The sequence below is a fragment of the Nerophis ophidion genome, linkage group LG21 (genome assembly GCF_033978795.1).
Source record: "Nerophis ophidion isolate RoL-2023_Sa linkage group LG21, RoL_Noph_v1.0, whole genome shotgun sequence".
In the NCBI taxonomy this organism is placed as follows: domain Eukaryota; kingdom Metazoa; phylum Chordata; class Actinopteri; order Syngnathiformes; family Syngnathidae; genus Nerophis; species Nerophis ophidion.
The window spans coordinates 21,168,260-21,192,531 of NC_084631.1; the positions used below are offsets into that span (position 1 = coordinate 21,168,260).

General features: G+C 38.2%; 1 long non-coding RNA gene across 2 annotated transcripts in view; it reads right to left on the minus strand.

The window, feature by feature from the left end:
* Positions 1-23,223, minus strand: part of LOC133539869 (uncharacterized) — a 123,985-nt gene extending 100,762 nt beyond the window's left edge. For both annotated transcript variants that reach the window (XR_009803507.1, XR_009803508.1), the window contains exons 1-2: positions 23,111-23,223; positions 9,315-9,492 (exon numbers count right to left, since the gene is read on the minus strand). This is a non-coding gene — a long non-coding RNA (uncharacterized LOC133539869). The remainder of the gene's footprint in view (positions 1-9,314; positions 9,493-23,110) is intronic.
* Positions 23,224-24,272: the final 1,049 nt, after the last annotated feature.

The window sequence follows — 24,272 nt, forward strand, 5'->3', positions numbered from 1 at the left end:
CTTGGTCAATTGAAAAGTAGCTCACCTGCAGAAAAAGTGTGAGCGCCCCTGCTCTAACCACAAGGCCACTGAGCAGGTTAGGTAGCATTTATATTGTTGCATTTTTTTTTCTTTGCAAAGTGAACTTACTTGCTTCTTATTGTGGATGGGCAAAATTCCTAAAAAATTGCAGTTTTCCTCTAAACGCAAAAAATTTATCAAATTTGTTATTATGATAGAAAGCAGCGTGCTTTAGCAGCTAATGTTACCAGTGGACTCCATGTAGTGTGACTTCACTATTTCTTCAGCCTCATCTTAGCTGTGCTTCTTCATCTCAGAAGTAACAATCCCCTTTTCTTTTCTCGTTTCCCCCAACTCCCAAATGATGATGGAAATCATACAGAGATGGAATCTGAGAAGTGACAAGAATGAAAGAACAACAAATGGCAAGGGGAGCATCTGAAGTCTTTGGCTTTACACAATGTAAAGCTGTGTTTCTGTGGGCTATACATTATTCATGTGGCGGCGGTAGGAATCCAAAGCTTGAGCATTACCAGCATGTTCTGGGAATTATGTCCTTGGATTTCAAGATTTAACTGGGTTGACTCTATATAACTTCATTGTTGTGTCTTTGTCAATGGGGCAGGGGTCGTTATTGCTGGGGGCTGAATGTGGGGTAGCTAGTCTGTGAAGAGCGAAAAAAAAGGTCTACGGACATATTAAATATTCCCGTAAATGCCCTTGAAGTTCAGTCAATTGATAGTTTTCATGCTCCATTTGTAGCTCAAGTGAATCAGTGCTCCAGCAGGAGTGGTTGTAATGAAGTGGTGTTTTTAATTAAAAGGAGTGTGATCTGAATAAGAGTGCAGGCCTTGTAAATGTAATCAAAGTAACAGCAATCAATATAAAGAAACTCAGCTCCTGAGGCATGAATACTGCTCTAGTGAATTCTACACCCTACCATATGTTCTTATAACTTGTGAAGAATGTTGAAAAAAATCTTACAAAGGAGGTTTTAGTGCATTCTTTCAACAGTAATCTGTGTTTGTGATCAGAAGATTGGTAGTGCAGAATTAATGCAATCATGTTGTCATATTTTAATCACTTTCTATCAAATGTTTAATCTGCAAACTTTCATTTAGCGGCTTATAAAAGAACGTCCAATGAGATGTGTCTTAAATGTTTGTTCTTGGCAGGATCTGGTGCAACACTGAGCTATAATCACATACCATTGTGATGAATGTATATTTATGTTCAAAACAACATTAAGATTGGTTATTAAATCAATTAAAAATGTTGCAGTATACTTGAACACATGTGCCTTTATTTGTGTATGCACAAAAATTCCAGGATTAAGGCCATGTCCACACGAACACGGAGAAATTCAAAAACATATTTGGGGTGAAAATCTCAATCTATAATTTCAAAAGTGTCTATGTCTACACACAAACACATACACCTGCTGTCATGCACATTTTGTCCAATAAGAGGCCTGGAAAGAGCAGCAATAGCTGACTTGGTTGCATTGCACCTCCTATAATGTTTATTTTGATCGACTTTAAATTAGGGTTATACGGTATACCGGTATTGGTATAGTATCGCGATACTAATAAATCATTTTTGGTACTCTATCGCCCGTGAAACGTACTGGTCACGTCATGACATTTCTGGTTTGACAAGCAGAGGAGCGTGTTCGGCAGCGCACAATTACGGAGACAGAAAAGGGAGAATGGACGCATTTTGACTTAAAAACTGAAGATAAATTTGAGGTAACACTCAAACGCCCTCAGGAAGAGATGCTTTAAGACATTGTTAGCTAGCGGCTAAAGTCCATCCACCGTCAATAGTGTTTTAGCGACTTCTAAATCACTAATCATGTCTCCATGGCGACAAATAAAGTACATTTCTTACAAGGATAATCCTTGGAGGACAATGAATAGCGAAACATGCTTCACGACACACCATAGCTCACCGGCATCAAAATGTAAACAAACACCCTGGGTGGATCTACACATGACATCCACTGTAATGATACAAAGTGCAGGCACGTATCTAGTCCATACTCCTATGATTACGTCAATATTTTTTGGCATCACAACATCTTCTTTTGTTTTTATAAAATGTATGTTATGTTTATAAACTCAGGAAATATGTCCCTGGACACATGAGGACTTTGAATATGACCAATGTATGATCCTGTAACTACTTGGTATCGGATTGATACCCAAATTTGTGGTATCATCCAAAACTAATGTAAAGTATCAAACAACAGAAGAATAAGTGATTACAACATTTTAACAGAAGTGTAGATAGAACATGTTAAAAGAGAAAGTAAGCAGATATTAACATTAAATGAACAAGTAGATTAATGATTTATTTTCTACCACTTGTCCTTAATAATGTTGACAAAATAATAGAATTATAAATGACACAATATGTTACTGCATATGTCAGCTGACTAATCAGGAGCCTTTGTTTGTTTACTTACTACTAAAAGACAAGTCTTGTATGTTCACTATTTTATTGAAGGACTTAACTGCAATAAGAGACATGTTTAATGTACCCTAAGATTTTTTGTTAAAATAGAGCCAATAATGCAATTTGTTTGTGGTCCCCTTTATTTATAGAAGTACCGAAAAGTATCATATATATATATATATATATATAATATATATATATATATATATATATATATATATAATATAACATTAAAGAGCGAATGCACGCCTCTGCTACTGAAACCAAACACTGATAGAATTATAACATGTTCAGCCACATGGTGATGCATTACATGTGCAGTGAAGTCTACATTATTTCTAAAATCAGCATGCACAAACCACCCAAGGAAACCATTTTGCATGTTTAAAGAAATTATAAAGCATTTAATCATGGATATAGTGATATGCTACATGTGTATTGAAGTGTATATTGTCTTTAACATCAGTACACACTACAAGGAGGACGCAACATTGTTCTTTTTAGTTGCTTGGTCGCTTTTTACGCGCGAGCACGGTCGGGCCCGGCTACATGAACAAAAATGGAAGTAAGACACGAAAAATAACTCCATGATTTGTTGTTAAGAACTAAAAACATAAAGTAATGTTGCACCTTTATTATGACAGAGCAAATAGTCTCGCTTGTTAAAGTTGTCCCATCAGGTCAGGGATCCACAGCAATTGTATGCAAAACAGCTGACTGTCATTGGCGCCGGCAGGAATGTTGCAAAGCCCATTTTGATGTCTTTTGTATTGAGTAAAAAGAGCAACATGTTTACGTTCAAACATACAGTAAATCTTCTTATATTGGGTTTAAAGGCAGCAGGGCAGTGTAGTTGAGCTTGGAAATTACATCCGTGACGTCATCACACGTCTCCATCTGTGCCGTGTACACGCATACGCGAAGCGAAAAGTTTTGAAACTCTACCCTTTGGCCAGCGTTTGTAAAAGTCTGTGTTTTTAAAAACAAAAGTATGCATCTGCGTGTGGACAAAAGGCCTAAACGCAGAGATAAGTATGCGTTTATTAAGTATCTGTGATCGTGTGGACTTTCTTTTGTCACAAATCCCTCCAGCCACCAACACTAATAAAATAAAATAAAAGTGCGGTACAATCGCCGTCTTTTATAATAAGCCATAAATATTTAACATTACAAGCTAAAATTATGCAAAAAGCAAAACCTGCTAATTGGAAATCTAGGTGTGCTTATGGAGCTGAAAATAGAAAGTAAAAAGTACAGACTATGAAGCAAAACAGTTTAAATCAAAATATATGTATTATTAAACATTTTAACATAGCAACGTCAGTCATCAATATGTGGATATATAGTCTTGGTAAAAAACTCAAGTAATGTCCAGTCAGTTTAAGAAACAATGGGTTATACTTGGTATAGCGCTTTTACCTTCAAGGTACTCAAAGTGCTTTGTCAGTATTTCCACATTCACACTTTAATGGCGTGAGCTGCCATGCAAGGCCCTAGCCACGACCCATCAGGAGCAAGGGTGAAGTGTCTTGCTCAAGGACACAACAAACGTGACGAGGTTTGTAGAAGGTGGGGATTTAACCAGTAACCCTCAGGTTGCTGGCACAGCCACTCTCCCAACTGTGCCACGCCGTACCTATACAATACAGTACGTTTTTGTTTTTTTTACAAGGTACAAAGAGGGAGCAAAATCAATCAATGTTTATTTGTATAGCCCTAAATCACAAGTGTCTCAAAGGGTTGCACAAACCACAACGACATCCTCGGTAGAGCCCACATAAGGGCAAGGAAAAACTCACCCCGGTGGGACGTCGACCATGATGACTATAAGAAACCTTGGAGAGGTTAGACGGTTGAGCAATTGTAGAAGCCGGATTTTTAAACACAGTACAGTTCTCCACTCTTACGTTTGCTCCGTGCTTGAGGAGGTGTTTAATCACATTGCTAGTATCACCCGTTTACCCCGAAATAATCTTGCCGCATTGCATTTATTTGTATCTGGCGCCACAGGCGTGTAGTACAACCATACCTTTGACTGTTTTGCTCCCGGCAACTCGGAATGATGACCAGCCAATTCTGCACTGCTTCAACACGCTTTACCGCCATACAAACTATTGTTATTGCGGTGGTGGACCAATCACATGGTGCATTGAATCGAAGAACGCTCGCAGTGATTGGCTGCGAGCAAAACCATAGAAACAGTCGTTTTTTCTTGATCTGGGTACAAAAAGAACAGATTGCAGGTATCGTTTGACGGACGCGGTTTCGATACTACTTGGTATTGGGTTGTTTCGGTCCATACCTGAAAGGTATCGAGTACCGATACCCAGCCTTACTTCCATTGTTACCAGTCAGGGCACAAACTGTATTTTCATTCAGATTCAAAACTTATTCCATCAATATACAAAAGCCTTTTGAAAGAATTTTGAAATATACAGAAGTTTTGTTTCAATGATTTTCGTACGAAAATTACCAATATCATTTATTGATGCTGTCTGCTATTCAAAATCAGCATAGCCATTACAGACGTAATATTTGTAATCTGTGCCAATATTACAGCGTGCATCACTTAAAACAAGTTCTTAGGACCTGCAAATCCTAGTGTGATGGCATAGGTCAACCGGAAAAGGAATTTAGTAATCCACGCTAAAATGACATGACGTATGACCAATAGTTGCATTTGACAGTGTCCATGGACACTTGGACTTCACACCTAGGTGTGAAAATACAAAGGATTTGAGAAATCAGACTAATTTAGTGCATGGAAATGTAGTGATTGGTAATTAAAAGTGAGAATAGTTGCATACCCAATGACACTACAGGAGTCCCAATTGAATTTTGGTGCACGTCACATTACACAAGAGGGTTTAGAGCATGGGTGTCAAACTCTGGCCCGCGGGCCAAATTTGGCCCGCCATGTAATTTCATTTGGCCCTAGAGGCAATAATAAATTAACATTAGAGCTGGCCCTCCGATATTATACAGTGGCGGTGCCGCTGTATCACCGCATTCAACGCTAATCCTCATACTTGCCAACCCTCCCGATTTTTCCAGGAGAATCCCGAATTTCAGTGCCCACCCCGAAAATCTCCCGGTGCAACCATTCTCCCGAATTTCCACCCGGACAACAATATTGGGGGCGTGCCTTAAAGGTACTGCTTTTAGCATCCTCTACAACCTGTCGTCACGTCCGCTTTTCCTCCATACAAACAGCGTGCCGGCCCAGTCACGTTATATATCCGGCTTCTACACACACACACACACAAGTGAATGCAAGGCATACTTGGTCAACAGCCGTACAGGTCACACTGAGGGTGGCCGTATAAACAACTTTAACACTGTTACACCACACTGAACCCACACCAAACAAGAATGCCAAACACATTTCGGGGGAACATCCGCACCGTAACACAACTTAAACACAACAGAACAAATACCCAGAACCCCTTGCAGCATTAAATCTTCCGGGACGCTACAATATACACCCCCGCTACCAACAAAACTCGATTTTGCATGTCACTATAAAGTTATATAAGCCTTGCTTGTTCAATATTCAATGCAAAACTTGTTTGGGTCCCTATTAAAAGGTTAAGTTGTTCAACTTTGGCCCTCGGCTTTGTTCAGTTTAGAATTTTGGCCCACTCTGTATTTGAGTTTGACACCCCTGGTTTAGAGGGTTTAGGAGCGAGCCAGAGAAGGGTGCACTGGTGCTTCAAAGCAATAGAGAATCCAGGCTTCACACAGCGCTAACAGTTACAAGCTTAACCTGTTGTTTTTAGTTGTATTTTTTATATATTTTTTAATTGGTCTCTTTATCTTTCCCATTAGTCTCCGGCTGTTTGATTTAACAACATATGTTCCTTGTTTCTTCATCCTTCTTTAGAAAACTATAAAGCCAGTAATTGTACATGTGAACATGTTAATACTCAGAAGGTTTACTCGTAATTGTTATAAGTTAAAGTACCAATGATTAGGTGTGGTGAAATTATCCTCTGCATTTTACCCATCCCCTTGTTCACCCCTGGGAGGTGAGTGGAGCAGTGAGCAGCAGCGGTGGCGGCGCCTGGAAATAATTTTTGGTGATTTAACCCCTAATTTCAACCCTTGATAATGAGTGCAAGCAGGGAGTTAATGGGTCCCTTTTTTATACTCTTTGGTATGACTCGGCCGGGGTTTGAACTCACAACCTACCGAGGCCACTGAGCACATTGCATAGACAAAGAGGCGTGGCAGTATTAAAAACAATGTGCTTTTACCTTCTCCTTTTGGGGCCTTTTAAACTTAATTCTTTCCAGTTGATTTCAACTCAGTAGTATTTATTATGAATCGACTTCCACATTATCTGGTATCAATCATCAGCAGGGTGGGTTTTAAGATTAGACAGAGGAGAAGTATTGCGGAAAAAGTTTATTCTAGATTGTACCTAATGTCATGACTGGTTCATTTATCTTCTTTTGACTTATTTTTTGCTTGGATTCATTCTTGTTTCTGGTTATCATTTTAATATTGATATTATCTTGATTTTATATGTCCTTTGTCATAATTTATTCCTTATGAAACTTTTTTGTCACTAAAAATATTGCTTGTCTTTGATACGCTAGTGCGTATAGTGTAGGCAATTGGTTCTTTGTTTTATTTTTGCAAAAATAAAAATTGTAATGCCCTTTTTTATCTTTGGTATGAACATTATTATGTAAACTCCAAATTATTTATTTTTTATTTTTTGTTGTTGCTATTTTTGTAGAACAAAATGGTATTATTGATCATGTTGTACTGCAATGTAATCTGTTGTTTTGTGATTGTGTTATGTTTTTTGCCTGGATCCCAGGAAGAATAGTCTTCACTGTGGTGTAGACTGATGGGGATCCTTAATAAACTAAAGTTATTAAGTTAAAAGTCACTTGGTTTGTACTGTATAACACCAATTAATAAAGTACTTAAAATCAGCACTGTGGCTCATTGTCAGTGGTGGTCAGCTGCAGCTTTGTGAGATTTAAAAAAAGCTAATGTATCTTGAGCACAAACGCATTGCAGAAAATATGTAAGTATTCCCTTTGGATAGTTTCAGAGTCCATCCGATATTGTATTTAAGTGACAAATCAAAACAAAGGACAGAATACAATAAACTTGGTCACTTAAAATGTCTTAAAGCAGGGGTGTCAAAGTCATTTTAAATCGGGGGACCTATGGAGAAAAATGTACTCCCAGTATAATAAAATCACGGCACGATAACTTGAAAATTAAGACTACTTCAGATTGTTTTCTATGTTTAAAAATAGAACAAGCACATTCTGAAATTGTAAAAATCATAACGTAACTGGGTTTTTTTTACACTTACATGTTGTGGTTTATAGTATTCAACCTTTATGTCGTTATTAATATTTTCTAAATAAAATCTGTGATAATGTTCATCAGTCAACTCATTGGTGTTCATTTTCAATCTATCAAGATAAAAAAAATATATCCAAAACAAAATTACAGTATGTTATTTTTATATTTTGATAATTTTCCTCGACTGATGTAATAACATCATGTGGTTTATTTTGAACATATGTAGCATCATCAATAAAGACGCAAAGCATTGCTATTGCGACATCCAGTGGACACATTTTGAACAGCTGTTTCTTTCATTCCAAAAATTTCAAGTTAATTTTTAAACTTGGCAAACTCATCTCACCGGCCGGATAAAACCTGTTTGCGGGCCTGATCCGGCCCTTGGGCCACACGTTTGATAGCTCTGTCTTAAACGATTAGTTTGTGTGGTGTTCAGTCTGTGGGACCTGTTTTTGATTTTTATTGAAAGAAAAATGATACAATTAATTTTTCAAACAGACTCACTGGCTTTGGCTCATTTTCTATGAAGAAAATATATCAGAATACATATTTAATGAATATACACCATACACCCCCCCCCCCCACACACACACACACGCATTTCTATTACATATAACATGTCCGGGTCCACTGGACCCAGGGCTAATAGAAGTGTGGAAATTGATGTTCTGTGTACCAAATATATATCTGCCACTTAATCAACGTTTTGTTCTCCTTCTCTGCTACGTCGCAACACTTACTGCTTCCTGCTAAATTGAAAACTTGTTAATGGATACTCACTTTTGAATGACAAGTGAGTATCCAATCAGAGTGTAGTTAACATCAGGCTACTTAGATAGGCTACTGTTAACAACTTGTGATCTGATTGGCTATCGCAACTGTCTCTCAACCCCTGTTCTCAAATTCATCGGGAAAAGGTCCCGATGAGTATCCAATAACAGAACGTGTAACGTGCAAGGCCTTACTGACAACAACTCGTGATCTGATTGGCCATTTCAACTGTCTATCAACTGTATGTCCCCGATCGCTTACAGTGCACAGACGCCCGCATTGTTGATTCTGAAGGCCTCGGGCAGATTTGGTACAGCATGGCAACATAAGCTAGCTGAATTCTGATTGGATACAAACTCTAAACTAAAATCAAGCTGTGGAACGAGCATAATATGACATGAAGAGAATTTTAATACTTTTAGATATTTAGGGAAAGTAAATAAAAAAAAATGTTTCATCTGTGATTATGATCATGATTTCTGGTTATATTAGGCCAGCATAGCCTTGTTGGCCCTGACGGACACATTATTGTGTGCATGAGATTGAGGGATCCACTAGCTTAATATAATTAGGACTCGATGGACAACCATAAGCAAGCAATATAATTAAAGAATTCAACTAATTCAACACATTTTCTCCAGATACATTCAAGTTCATGCATGCACAAAAAAATGTAAGAAATGTATACTGTGGTTTCTTACTACAGCCAATGTCTGTTTTATGTACGATATTTTCCATGAAAAGCTGTTTACCTTGACATTTTTCTGCTACTTCCTCAAAAGGGTCACATGATGTTGCCGTGACATGTCTTGTCAGCTGTTTTTATCCAGGCCTCCCGCTTTCTGGCGCCTTGCAGAGGACCGCATACCAGATGTGCGATAAGGTGTAGGATCCCTCATCTCTGTCGATGGTCCTCGTGGTCCATGTGATCTAGAACAAAGTATGAACCTGATTAAATGTATTTATCTATGTCAACATAGGTTTTTTTATTTTTTTATTTGTGCACACATTCCCTTACTATCATGCCCATGTTGGCCAACCAGAAGCCAAAACAAGCAACATCAGCTGAGTTTTTTACATTCCGACACCTCTCTTCATCAATATTGTGATACATATATTACAGTGCATGCAGTATGGATAATATTAACAGCGATTCACTTTTTACACATTTAATGGTAAAGCTTTGTTCCAAATGTGACTTTTTTTTGTATTTTTACCCAAAATCCTGCACAAAAAAAGAAAAGCATTTTGTTTGTTTGCACATGTAAAAAAAATACAAAAGTACAAAATCACCCTTACACAAAAGTATTCACAGCTAGGGATGGCTATCGTTTACATATTTTTTTTTTTAATGAAATTGATAAATAAATAAATGGGTTGTACTTGTATAGCGCTTTTCTACCTTCAAAGTACTCAAAGCGCTTTGACACTACTTCCACATTTACCCATTCACACACACATTCACACACTGATGGAGGGAGCTGCCATGCAAGGCGCTAACCAGCACCCATCAGGAGCAAGGGTGAAGTGTCTTGCTCAGGACACAACGGACGTGACGAGGTTGGTACTAGGTGGGGATTGAACCAGGGACCCTCGGGTTGCGCACGGCCACTCTTCCACTGCACCACGCCGTCCCTAAAGACACGATTATAGCCCATCTCCATGTTTACTTGTTGCATCATACATCTGCAACCAAAGAAAGATTTTGTAACCTGTAACCCGTTTTGAAAAGGTTTTAATATAATTACTATACCAAATATTACATTGCTTGAATCAGTTTGAATCGAGAAACGTCTTGAATCGAGATTCAATTTTGAATCGAATGGTCTTCCCCAGTCACATCAAATCCAAATCGTAAGGTGGCCAAAGATTCCCACTTCCAGTAAAGTATACATTACACTTGTTGCTGAATTCATCAGTGCAATACATGCAAATTCCCTCCATCCATCCATTTCCTACCGCTTGTCCCTTTTGGGGTTGCAGGGGGTGTTGGAGCCTATCTCAGCTGCATTCGGGCGGAAGATGCGGTACACCCTGGACAAGTCGCCATCTCATCGCAGGGCCAACACAGATAGACAGACAACATTGACACTCACATTCACACACTAGGGCCCATTTAGTGTTGCCAATCAAGCTATCGCCAGGTGCATGTTTTTGGAGGTGGGAAGGAACCCACGCAGTCACGGGGAGAACATGCAAACTTCACACAGAAAGATCCCGAGCACGGGATTGAACTCAAGACTACTCAGGACCTCCGTATTGTGAGGCACATGCACCAGCCCCTGCTCCACCGTGCTACCCATTACACGCAAATTACTTTGGTATAATCTAAAGTCATGCAGTGTGTATTTTGAAGTGACATTTGCTAACAAGCACACCAGCTGGATCTACTCATTAATCTTTGCACTGGTGTATGCGGCGAACCGTGAAGCCTTTCAGGTAACAACCATCTGCAGATAGGGAAAGGAACATCCATCCATCATGTGTGGTCAAAATAAATTGTCTGATTAACATTGTTTGTGCAATATTTTTCTTGTGATTCATCATATGCATTAACGTCTTAACTTGGACAGCCCTAAGATTTTTTCCATGTTTTCAATAGGTGGGGTTGCATGTATTATTTTGAGGATAAATGTCATTAATGTTGGAATACGGCTGTAACATAACAAAGGCTGTCTTTGACTAAAGGGTTTTCATAGTCGAATCAGAAAAAAAGGCTAGCCCCAGATTTCGGATGTCGCTCAGGTTTTGCTATGTCATCAACCCTCGCCGTTTGCCGGCAGTAAAAAAAAAAGCACATGCGACAAATGTTTAACCTCCAAGATAAACACTTTCCATTAGTGCATCAACCCCCCAACGAAAACCCCTCCCTCCCCCATTCACACTCATCCACACCCACTCACACAAAAAAGGGTTGTTGCTTTCTGCTACCAAAATTCTGGTTCCCACAACATATATAGCACAGTCTGCAAGGGACACAGTCCCTGGAACACACATGATTGTGTGTGTCGCCGGTCCACTAACATTATCATTAATTACTATTTTTAATATAATTGTTTTATATAATTTTACTTTCTTTTTTATCCAAGAACATGTTTTTTTTTTGTTTTTTTTGTGTCTCATTTTATTTAATTTATGAAATAACCAGACCAGGTTGTTAATGAAATTAGACTTGTCTAAAAGGTTTTTAAAACCAGTCCAGTCCAGATAATGTCCAAGCTCAGCAACACACACCCTCATCCATGTACAACAACAAAAATTAGGGAAACAACAGATTGCATATAATTTATAAACAAAATTACATTTTCATAAAAAGCATATGTGTATAGTCCATATTATGTCCGAGTCAAATGTTTTACTTTGCTGGCCTCTTTTATTTTTATTCGCCTGTCTACATTAAGACGAATAGAGACCTTGTTGTTGTCATTTCTGAAACAGATCATTCAAAATGCATCTGCCATTACAATTTGGTCTCATGTGTTTCCAGACACACACCGATGGTAAAGCATGAATATAACCTACTTGTTAGAAACATGCATTATGTTATATTGCTATTGAGGCTGAAACCAAGGAATGCAATGATCAGAAGCAATATGTTACGATAGCTTAAACTACATTACTAGCATGTTGTAGCAAGTGGTGAAAACAAACAGTACTGTTTATTGTTTCTACATTGATAAAACTAGTATAGTTACAGCTATTTTAGCAAAAATATATTGGAACTTGATCCTTTAGACAAAGGATAAAGAATACAAACAATTAAAAAGTAGCTATTATTTAAGTGAAGTAGCAAAGGATTAACATCTTAACAAAACCATGATAAATATAAATATGTAAGCATATTACTTAGACGTGTAGGTTTCTCTTGGATTGTTTTATTTGCTTGTTTTTAGCAGGCATATTATAATGCTGGAAATGTATCCTCTACCTTGATATCCGAGGGAGGTCTTGGAACCTCACTTCATAGAGGGCTCTGCAGCCCTCATAATTGGCCCTTACCTGACGGAGAATTCAGACACCACTTGATTGACGTGAAAGCCCAAAACCCAGGTGGAGGGGCTAAAACAAGTAAGAAGGGGGAGTACCGTATTTTTCGGACTATAAGTCGCAGTGTTTTCATAGTTTGGCCAGGGGAGCAACTTATACTCAGGGGCGACTTTTGTGTGAAATTATTAACACATTACCGTAAAATATCAAATATTATTATTTAACTCATTCACGTAAGAGACAAGACGTATAATATTTCATGGGATTCAGCGATTAGGGGTGACAGATTGTTTGGTAAATGTATAGCATGTTCTATATGACGGGTCACCAACGCGCTGCCCGCGGGCACCAGGTAGCTCGTAAGGACCAGATGAGTAGCCCGCTGGCCTGTTCTAAAAATAGCTCAAATAGCAGCACTTACCAGTGAGCTGCCTCTATTTTTTAAATTGTATTTATTTACTAGCAAGCTGGTCTCGCTTGGCTCGATATTTTTATTTCTAAGAGAGACAAAACTCAAATAGAATTTGAACATCCCAAAAAATATTTTAGACTTGGTCCTCACTTGTTTAAATACATTCATTTATTTTTTTATTTTGCTTCTTATAACTTTCAGAAAGACAATTTTAGAGAACCTTAAAAATGATTTTAGGATTTTTAAACACATATACCTTTTTACCTTTTAAATTCCTTCCTCTTCTTTCCTGACAATTTAAATCAATGTTCAAGTATTTTTTTTTTCATTGTAAAGAATAATGAAACCTTTTAATTTAATTCTACATTGTAGCTTTTGATTTTTCGACAAAGAATATTTGTGAAATATTTCTTCAAAGTTATTATGATTAAAAAAAAAAAAATGTTTCCGACAAAACTAAAAAATCTGGAGAATCAAATTTAAATCTTATTTCAAAGTCTTTTGTATTTCTTTTAAAATTTTTGTTCTGGAAAATCGAGAAGAAATAATGATTTGTCTTTGTTAGAAATATATCTTGGTCCAATTTGTTATATATTCTAACAAAGTGCAGATTGGATTTTAACCTATTTAAAACATGTCATCAAATATATATATATATATATATATATTGTGAAGAATCATTAAGATGATTCGTGATTCCACAAATTTAAATATCATTATTATTTATAATAACATAGAGTTAAAGATATATTGAGAAAATTGGTTATTTCTGGCAATTTATTTAAGTGTGTATCGAACTGGTAGCCATTCGCATTAATCAGTACCCAAGAAGTAGCACATGGTTTCAAAAAGGTTGGTGACCCCTGTTCTATATGTTATAGTTATTTGAATGACTCTTACCATAATATGTTACGTGAACATACCAGGCACCTTCTCAGGTGGTTATTTATGCATCATATAACGTACACTTATTCAGCCTGTTGTTCACTATTCTTTATTTATTTTTAAATTGCCTTTCACAGGTCTATTCTTGGTATTGGGTTTTATCAAATAAATTTCCCCCAAAAAATGCGACTTATACTCCAGTGTGACTTATATATGTTTTTTCCTTCTTTATTATGCATTTTTGGCAGCTGCGACTAATACTCCGAAGCGACTTAAACTCCAAAAATACAGTATTCGGATTGAGCCTTAATACTAAATTAGCTTGTACCTCATTGACGTGACAGCCACATGTAGCTTCCCTGTTGGACAAGAGCAATCTCCAAACTTCCAACTGTTCCTCTTATTTTAAAGTCACTATTTGAGTCTGACTACCAGAAGCCACGCATGCAATCATAGCGAGGTAGCAGCCCCCACGCTGAGGCAGAGTGACAGCAACAAAGGCAAAACAATCAGATTCCAGAAAAGTCGATCGGCATTGAGTTTGACAGGTGTGCGATCAGTCATGCTAGCTTCCATCAGCTTAGCCTGTAGCAGAAATAACCTAGAGATGTTTTACAGACTATTTTTAGTCTTCACGGTAACAAAAATGCGGGACAAAGTGAGTCCCTTGACAAGTAAATACAGATCGCTGGCTTTTGTTCCCAAAACAGGACGATTCCACTTTTCATGGGATGGTTGGTAGCCCTTGTCCTAAGCTACGTCGAACATGATTTTTGATTTTGGACCACGGAAAATCTCTTCATCCATCATGCCTACAGGGTGCAATAACTTCTAATAAATTTTGACCAGGTGATTTAAGGTCTGACCGGCATTTCAAGATGTAAAATAAGATCCGCATTGAAACAGAGTATTTTATATTGATAATCGACTGGATGGTTTTGCTTTGTACCAGTGCATTGCTATAGAAACTACTGCATTATGTGGCGTTTCCTAATTTGAACCTGTGAAGGAATCAATACAGTTTCCAGAGGGGACTCGTGAGGATGGTTTTCTGCCCAAATTAACTGGTCAAAACTACCTCTATGTCGAGGTGAGGCCAGGTCTAATTGCCAGAGAGTCTCAACCGGGCTGACAGCATGCCTAGGCTTGCCCAAAGAGCAAAGCTACCTTTTGCCGGTTGCACACCACGATAGGCATCAACTCGCCTCCCTCCCATGGATACAATCCTAAACATAACTTATGAAGAGTTCTATAATGTACACTCTCCAGATCAGGGGTCGGCAACCTTTACCACTCAAAGAGCCGTTTTGACCCGTTTCACAAAATAAAGCAAACAATGGGAGTCACAAAACTCTTTTGAAATTTAAAATGAAATAACACTGCATACAGAGATGTATTTTTTTTGCTTTCTGCTATGTTTAAACCAGGGGTCTCAGGGACGCGACCCGCACTTTAAAGGCCTACTGAAATGAGATTTTCTTATTTAAAACGGGGATAGCAGGTCCCTTCTATGCGTCATACTTGATCATTTCGCAATATTGCCATATTTTTGCTGAAAGGATTTAGTAGAGAACATCGACGATAAAGTTTGCAACTTTTGGTCGCTAATAAAAAAGCCTTGCCTCTACCGGAAGTACCAGACTATGTGCGCGTGACGTCACGGGTTGTGGAGCTCCTCACATCCTCAAATTGTTTACAATCATGGCCACCAGCAGCGAGAGCGATTCGGATGGAAAAAGAAACAATTTCCCCATTAGTTTGAGCGAGGCTGAAAGATTCATGGATGAGGATAGTGAGAGTGAAGGACTACAAAAAAAAAAGGAAAAAAAAGAGAGGGCAGCGGGAGCGTTTCAGATGTTATTAGACACATTTACTAGGATAATTCTGGAAAATCCCTTATCAACTTATTTTGTTACTAGTGTTTTAGTGAGATTATATAGTCGTACCTGAAAGTCGGAGGGGTGTGGCCACGGGTGTGGTGACCGCCAGTGTCTCTGAGGGAAGCCACGGAGGAGGCACTTGAGTCGCAGCTGCCTCTTTGACAACTGAAGGAGGAACGACGCGAGCTACGCTTATGTCTACGCTAACAACCGACTTAATTACCACAATTTTCTCACCGAAACCTGCCGGTTGACATGTGGTAGAGAACCATGTTCGCTTGACCGCTCTGTTCCATATTAAAGCTTCACCGTCATCTTTAGGGAATGTAAACAAAGAAACACAGGCTGTGTTTGTGTTGCTACAGCCGGCCGCAATACACTGCTTTCCACCAACTGCTTTCTTCTTCGTAGTCTCCATTATTAATTGAACGAATTGCAAAAGATTCAGCAACACAGATGTCCAGAATACTGTGGAATTATGCGATTAAAGTAGACGAGTTATAGCTGGGATCGGGCTGGAACAAAATTTCCACTACAATCTGAGACGTCACGCACACGCGTCATCATACCGACGTTTTCAATAGGATACTTTGCGCGAAATTTAAAATTGCAATTTAGTAAACCAAAAAGGCTGTATTGGCATGTGTTGCAATGTTAAGATTCCATCACTGATATATAAACTATCAGACTGTGTGGTCGGTAGTAGTGGGTTTCAGTAGGCCTTTAATGCGATAATTTAATGTTAGTGCCGCTTTACAGCATCACACTTGCCAACCCTCCCAAATTTTACGGGAGACTACCGAATGTCAGTGCAATTATACTCTCACATGTCTGCTGATTTTCACCTTAACAACATTAATAAGGAAGTGCTCTGATGGCACTGCTTTTAGCGACCTCTACAACCTGCACAAACAGCTTGCCAGCCCAGTCACGAGTTGTATGTGGCTCCTGCAGATGCCACGTAAGTGACTTCAAGGCATACTTGTTCAACAGCCATACAGGTCACACTGAGGGTGCCCGTTTAAACAACTTTAACACTCTTACTAATATGCGCCACACTGTTAACCCACAAAAAACAAAAAAGACAAACACATTTCGGGAGAACATCCGCACTGTAACACAACAGAACAAATACCCAGAAACCCATGCATCCCTAACTCTTCCGGGCTACATTACACACCCCCGCTACCACCAACACCCCCGCCCCCTCCGTGCGTGAGTTGAGGTGGGCAGGGTTGGTCGGTGGGGGCAGAGTTTGGTGGTAGTGGGGTGTATAATGTAGCCCGGAAGAGTTAGGGATGCATTGGATTCTGGGTATTTGTTCTGTTGTGTTTATGTTGTGTTACAGTGCGGATGTTCTCCCGAAATGTGTTTGTCGTTCTTGTTATGTGTGGGTTCACAGTATTTTGCATATTAGTAAGAGTGTTAAAGTTGTTTATATCACAAACCTCAGTGTAACCTGTATGGCTGTTGACCAAGTATGCCTTGGAGTCACTTATGTGTGTCAACAGAAGCCGTATACTAAATTTTACCAGCCGGCACTCAGCTACCAGGGTGTAAAAGCGGGTGCGATGACGTGATTTATAGGATGTTTAAGGCATTGCCATCACGGCACGCCCTTAATATTGTTGCCCGGGTGTACATCTGAGAATTTTTGCCCTGGGAGATTTCTGGGAAAGTCACTGACATCCAAGGAACCTCCCGGGAAAATTGAGGGGGTCTGCAAGTATTCAGCTGAGCCACATCAGAGTGACCAAAGAGCCGCGGGTTGCCGACCCCTGTTCCAGATGCACCATATATGCTTATACATCATATGTATATTTACATCACTGCAATGGAGCCCGAGGGACAATGTCCTATTGCACAGAACTATTAGTGCACTCTGGTTTAAAAATGTGACATAAATTTGTACATTTCTAATGAGACAAGCAAAAAATCTCAGTTTTTGCCATCCACACAACAAACGCGGAAGACAGTGGACACGACCTTGGCTTTTCGTTTCTTGTACTATATATACAGTGGTTTCCAATACTTTCAAACATGCCAACTAAAACTCAAATTCTTTATAAGCAGAGCATATCTTGGCAAGGCAGAGACCATCAATGGTTGATCCCAGCAGACCATAGCAAGCATTCCATTCAGAGCTATCAGTAGTCAGTCCTGTCATCGAGAGAATGTTTTCATAATGTTGCGTTTATTCTGCCGCTATCTCATCTCTGCTGTGGGGGCTACAGAGTCTCAAACTGATTGACAGAAAGAGGTTCTGGCTGCTGCCAGGCAGCAATGATTGACACAGTCAAGAAGGGTGGGCGCCAGCAAGGATTTTACAGATTTTTTTTCTTAGATGTACAGTGGGCCTCAGAATGACGGATTTAATACATTCACGAACAGGCATGTGTATAACGGACAAGCCACTGAAGGCTGCGTTTCCAAGAGTATATGGCTGTGGTTTGTACTGAACAGCTATCATGCTCCGATTAAAAAAATTGCAACACCTACAGTTACAGTGAACCAACAATATGCCATCATGGCAACCGCATTTGAATCCTTGCAACTCTTAGTTTCACCAAAAGAGTAAAGAGTGTGATAACTCAACACAGGCAGATTTATTATATTTCCAGATCCATGCAACGAGCAAAGAGAGTGGCTGGCAGGTACTTAGTTTTCTGGTTACTTTATTCCGGCTGTTGCCGACACAGAGCCTGATGCTCGAGTGCCATCCATCTGTCTGGTGTCAAGTTCAACATTGTGATGAGGCCCCAAAGGAGGCTCGCCGGAGGGCTATGTTCTAGTTTCTGTATACCACTAGAAACCTCCATCTTTTTGAGCAGTACCTTAAAATGAAAAACACCTTTTCAGAACAATGCCTGTGAATTTCTTATTTATTCAGGTATAGTATTCTTGGGGTATTGAATCAATTCCAAATGGAATGTTTAAGTCATCGTATAAAATGATTCGCCTACAGAGGTGGGTAGTAACGCGCTACATTTACTCCGTTACATTTACTTGAGTAACTTTTGGGATAAATTGTACTTCTAAGAGTAGTTTTTATGCAACGTACTTTTACTTTTACTTGAGTATATTTATAAAGAAGAAACGCTACTTTTACTCCGTTCCATTTATCTACATTAAGCTCGCTACTCGCTACGTTTTTTTTTTTATCGATCTGTTAATGTTTGTTTTGGTTAATGACAGGGCTTCAAAGTAGAATCTAGGCATGCCTGCGTTTCACCAATCCCATGCAGTCACCGGTGACGTTGGACCAATCAAACAGAGCCAGGCGGTCACATGACCGTGATACGTAAAACCCGACTTAAACATGTTGACAAACTTATTCGGGTGTTACCATTTAGTGGTCAATTGTACGGAATATGTACTGTACTGTGCAATCTACTAATAAAAGTTTCAATCAATCAATCAAAAGTGTAAAGGAAAAAAAGACACTTTTTATTTCAACCGTACTTCCCGTCAAAAGCCTAAAGACTGATCGCACAGTTCCTGTCTTCACAATAAAAGTGCCGCTCCATCGCGCCTGCGCTAACAAAATAGGAGTGTCCGAAAGCCAGCGCAAACAAGCTAGCAAGCAACGGAGTTTGCCGCCAATGTATTTCTAGTAAAGTGTATAAAAACGAATATGGAAGCTGGACAGATAAGATGCCAAAAACCAACGACTTTCATGTGGTATTAGACAGAAAAGAGGAACTTTTTTCCTCCTCCATTTGAATACTTGGACGTCTGATTCCAATCAATCTAAGCCATCAGAATCAGGTAATACACCAACTTATATTCTTGTCTTCATGAAAGATAGGAATCTATATGTTAAACATGCATGTAAATTCATTAAAACATCTTCTACATGTGAACAAAAACGGCAAAATGAATAAATATAAATTATATACTGTATATATAAATGTGTATATATATATATATATGTATATATATATGATATGTGTGTGTATAAATGGTTTGTGTGTGTATGTATGATATGTGTGTGTATGTATTTGTATATATGAGGTAGATCACCTCGACTTGGTCATTTACTAAGAAATTGATAAACGTTGAAAAACTTATTTGGGTGTTACCATTTAGTGGTCAATTGTACGGAATGTGTACTGTACTGTACAATCTACTAATACAAGTTTTAATCAATCAATCAAATCAATGAATGCCTACTGAGGCTATGGTGTTGTTAAGTTATTGTGGTTCAATGTGCAATTTTTTTATTTAATTTTAATGTACTATTATTTAATATATATTATTGTTTTAATTGCTTAAGAGATATTCCTGGTTCTGAATTTGCTCATTGCTATTTTTATGTTTTTGTGCATTATTTGTTGCCGTAATCATTAAACAAACAGGTCACTCATCAGTTACTCAGTACTTGAGTAGTTTTTTCACAACATACTTTTTATTTTTACTCAAGTAAATATTTGGGTGACTACTCCTTACTTTTACTTGAGTAATAAATCTCTAAAGTAACAGTACTCTTACTTGAGTACAATTTCTGGCTACTCTACCCACCTCTGTTCGCCTATCATCAGAACAAGCTTCATCAGTTCATGCTCAGAGACCAGGGATGTTCCGGTCAGGGTTTTTTTGCTGCCAATTCCGAATGTCTTCGTCCACGAAAAAAGATCAGCCAATACCGATCACGTGTATTAACATTACATTTTTCAATGAACTTATACTGCGGCTGCTGAACAATATCAAAATGACTTTTACTAATTACAACTTTTTGAGCAAAACAACATCAATTGTACACAATAACCAAAAACTACTATTTACTATTCATTTGATCCTTTGGTTTTTGACCTCAAAGTCCTCCTGTGTCCAGGGCATTATACCCTGATGTGTTAACATGAACAAAAACTGCTAAAAAAAAAACAATTTTGAGAAAACAAAAAATATCGACATAATCACTAGACAAGACAGCTGTAGTTTGACTATCTAGTCAAGACTCTGAGGCAGGGCTATTCAACCGCTGGCCTGCGGGCCAAATCTGGCCCGTGAATGAAACCATATCGGCCCCTGTGGTCAGTTCAACACTTTAGAGAAACTGTCATATCAGCAGCAACGTTCTAAAAACACTAGAGTGCTCCTGTTAGAACTTGGACCAGTGTAAAACACAGTGGCATCCTCACATGAACGTGGACCCCGACTTAAACAAGTTGAAAAACTTATTCGGGTGTTACAATTTAGTGGTCAATTGTACGGAATATGTACTGTACTGTGCAATCTACTAATAAACGTGCCAATGAATCAATCAAACATTTACATTCAAACCTCCTAAAAACCAGCGTCCACTGCAGTGGACACATGTATTATGCATAACAAGGCTATGTTTTTCCTGAATTTTGTATTTCTGACAAAAGAAACTGACCACAAAAAAATATACATCCCACAACAGAGGATGCCTGATGTTTGCAGAATATATTTGGTGGCTCTCCCTTTCCATCCTCCCTTTCTGCTCTTTGCCGTATTCGCCATTAGGTATCTTCAATAAAAAGGTGCAAGAGATGCTAAACAGTCAATTATCCATTTAATTTGTCATTTATATGCATTTTATTTTGTGTTTTACATATAAAGTAGGGATGCAATGACATGCTAATGTCAAATCACAGTGACTATTATTATCACTGTATTTGTGAATGTACTCAAAAATTACTTCCACACACAAAAAAATTAAGGTCGCTCAAAAACAATGATACAATATACAATATTTTACGGATCGTATGGCGCACCGGATTATATATACTGCCGATGAATGTTCTATTTCTGATCTTTTTTCATATATAAGGCGCACCGGGTTATAGAGCGCATTACAGGAGTCATATTATAATTAATGTTTTTCTAAATGGAAAACACTTCCTTGTGACTTACCTAACATGTAATGGTGGTTCTTTGGTCAAAATGTTTCATAAATTATGTTTTACAGATCATCTTCAAGCCGCTTTCTGACAGTCGCTACAGGACGCGCAGTTTTGTGGGAGATTTTATTTACATGGCTCACCTTCGACAGCATCTTCTCCCAGCATCTTTGTTGTAGCGGTGTAGCGTGCAAGGACGGGAGTGGAAGAAGTGTCAAAAGATGGAGCTAACTTTTAATGACATTCAGACTTTACTTGAATCAATAACGGAGCAGCATCTCCTCACCCGTGTCTCACTAGAGCAATAACAACGTCCGACCTATACGGTATGTTTTAGCATTTTCATGGAGAGTTTACTTACAGATATTAGTAAAAACTTTACACTACTTTATATTACAAATGGCAACAGCGGAGGATGAATGTCACATAACAAGAAGATAGAAAAAAAGAAGCTTATCGACTAAGGGGTCTCCACGGACTACAAAAGTGGAAGAGCGCAAATTTTCAGGAGTTATGCAGATCCCAAATACAGATCAGCAGGTATCAGAAGGTAAGAAAAGTTGCTTATGTATTAGATAATATGTCTTACCTTATACACACACCATAATGGTACTTGTATGTTGAAGCACAGTACAATTTATCAAGCGGTGTGGCTTCACAGCTTACCAAAGTTGTACTAAAACATTGATAGATTTGTGAGCGCCATGTATAATGTTCAATATTTTCAATGGAACATATACCATTTTGGGGTTGAGGGGTTGATTACTTGAGTCATATTGCAGTCCAGACTATCTCTTATGTGTGACTGCAATACTATGGCATTCTACACATATCTCTTACGTGTGACTGCCATTTACTGGTCACACTTATTTCACCATGTATCAAAAAAAATAGCTTCGAGGTCAGTAAGCACAACCAAATTATTCCGTACATTAGGCGCACCAGATATAAGGCGCACTGTCGAGTTTTGAAAAATTAAAGGGTTTTAAGCGTGCCATATAGTCTGAAAAATACGGTATTTACATTGGACCATTACGCACATTTCGATCAGAAACACTTCTTGAATATTTGATTTAGAGATTGTTTTGGCATACCACTAAATAAAAAGTGTTCACTACGACAGTTGGACAATCCCTGCACAATTGTTTTAATGATCCCGGAGAAAGAAAAGCAATACATTTTCTAACTAAAAGAATGAATAGCAATGTTAAAAGTTGGCTAATCACAATGGTTCAAATAGCACTGAAAACATTTTTCTTAGGTTTTTTGCAATGGTATACTTTTTATTTTTTTTGTCACCTATTATGTACTGTTAAACCCACTAATGATGTTATAGTTATTTATTTGTGGTTTTAAAACGTTTACTTTGAGCAAGTGGCAAGTGGCATTCAAGTTCGGTGGTATTAAAATCGATTTTTTTTTCTTTTACAACCTTTTAAAATACACAACCTCATCTTGTCACTCTCTGTTTTATAATATAACTTGTGTCAATTTATGTTTTAAAAGTGTTCGCTTACCTTGTCATTTGTAGAGTTTTGGGGTCACTTGACGTGATAAGCAGCCACACCTGAAACTAATTACGGCTTTGGAACGACGTCATAGATCGCAGGTGCGTTCAGGGGTCTTTTGTTCCACCGTAAAAAAAAAAAAAAAAAAGATTAACACTCTATATACGTGCCACCGAGAAAAATATATAAAGAGCTAAAACTGCTTTTTATCTGTGTCAATTAGGAGTGTCGGTCGGTTAGGAAAAAATATTGGCAAAAAATGCATTGTTTTTGAATTAGTCCGCCTTAAAAACTAACTAATTGTGAAATGTCCCACGGGATTTATTCTAAAAATGCACCAATCGTGCTCATCTCGATCTACATTACTGTGTCCATCAATCAATCTGAATGTACTAAATTACTTCATTACGTTTAAATAAGTTTCATTTGAATATTAGTAACTCTCAGTGATGGCCACAAGATGGCGACATAAAACTGATTATTCTAAGGGCGGTTGTGTTTTTCCCCCAATGAAAGATAAACATAGTTCACTACATACACAATAATAACCAACAATGTTTTTTTGTCATTGTATTTTACAATAATTACTACCTATTATAGGTGTTGTATGAATTCAACTCTGGCCAATATTTTTTTTCAGTGATTTGTATTCATTTTACAGTCAATAATGAATAAAATATGGCAAAGTTGTAGCTGAGATAGACTCCAGCACCCCCTGTGACTCCAAAAGGGACAAGCGGTAGAAAATGGATGGATGGAAAGTTAAAGCAACTGTAATTGTAGATGACATACTTTTTTAAGTTATTTTGCAGGTTGTTTAAGTCAGTGTTTTTCAACCACTGTGTGCCGTGAGATACAGTCAGGTGTGCCGTGGGGAATTATCTAATTCCACCTATTTGGGTTAAAAATATTTTTTGCAAACCAGTAATTATTGTCTGCAAATGATGTGTTGTTGTTGAGTGTCTGTGCTGTCTAGAGCTCGGTAGAGTAACCGTGTAATACTCTTAAATATCAGTAGGTGGCAGCCGGTAGTTAATTGCTTTGTAGATGTCGAAAACAGCGGTAGGCAGTGTGCAGGTAAAAATGTGTCTAATGCTTAAACCAAAAATAGACAAAAGGTGAATGCCCTAAGAAAAGCCATTGAAGCTTAGGGAAGGCTATGCAGAATGAA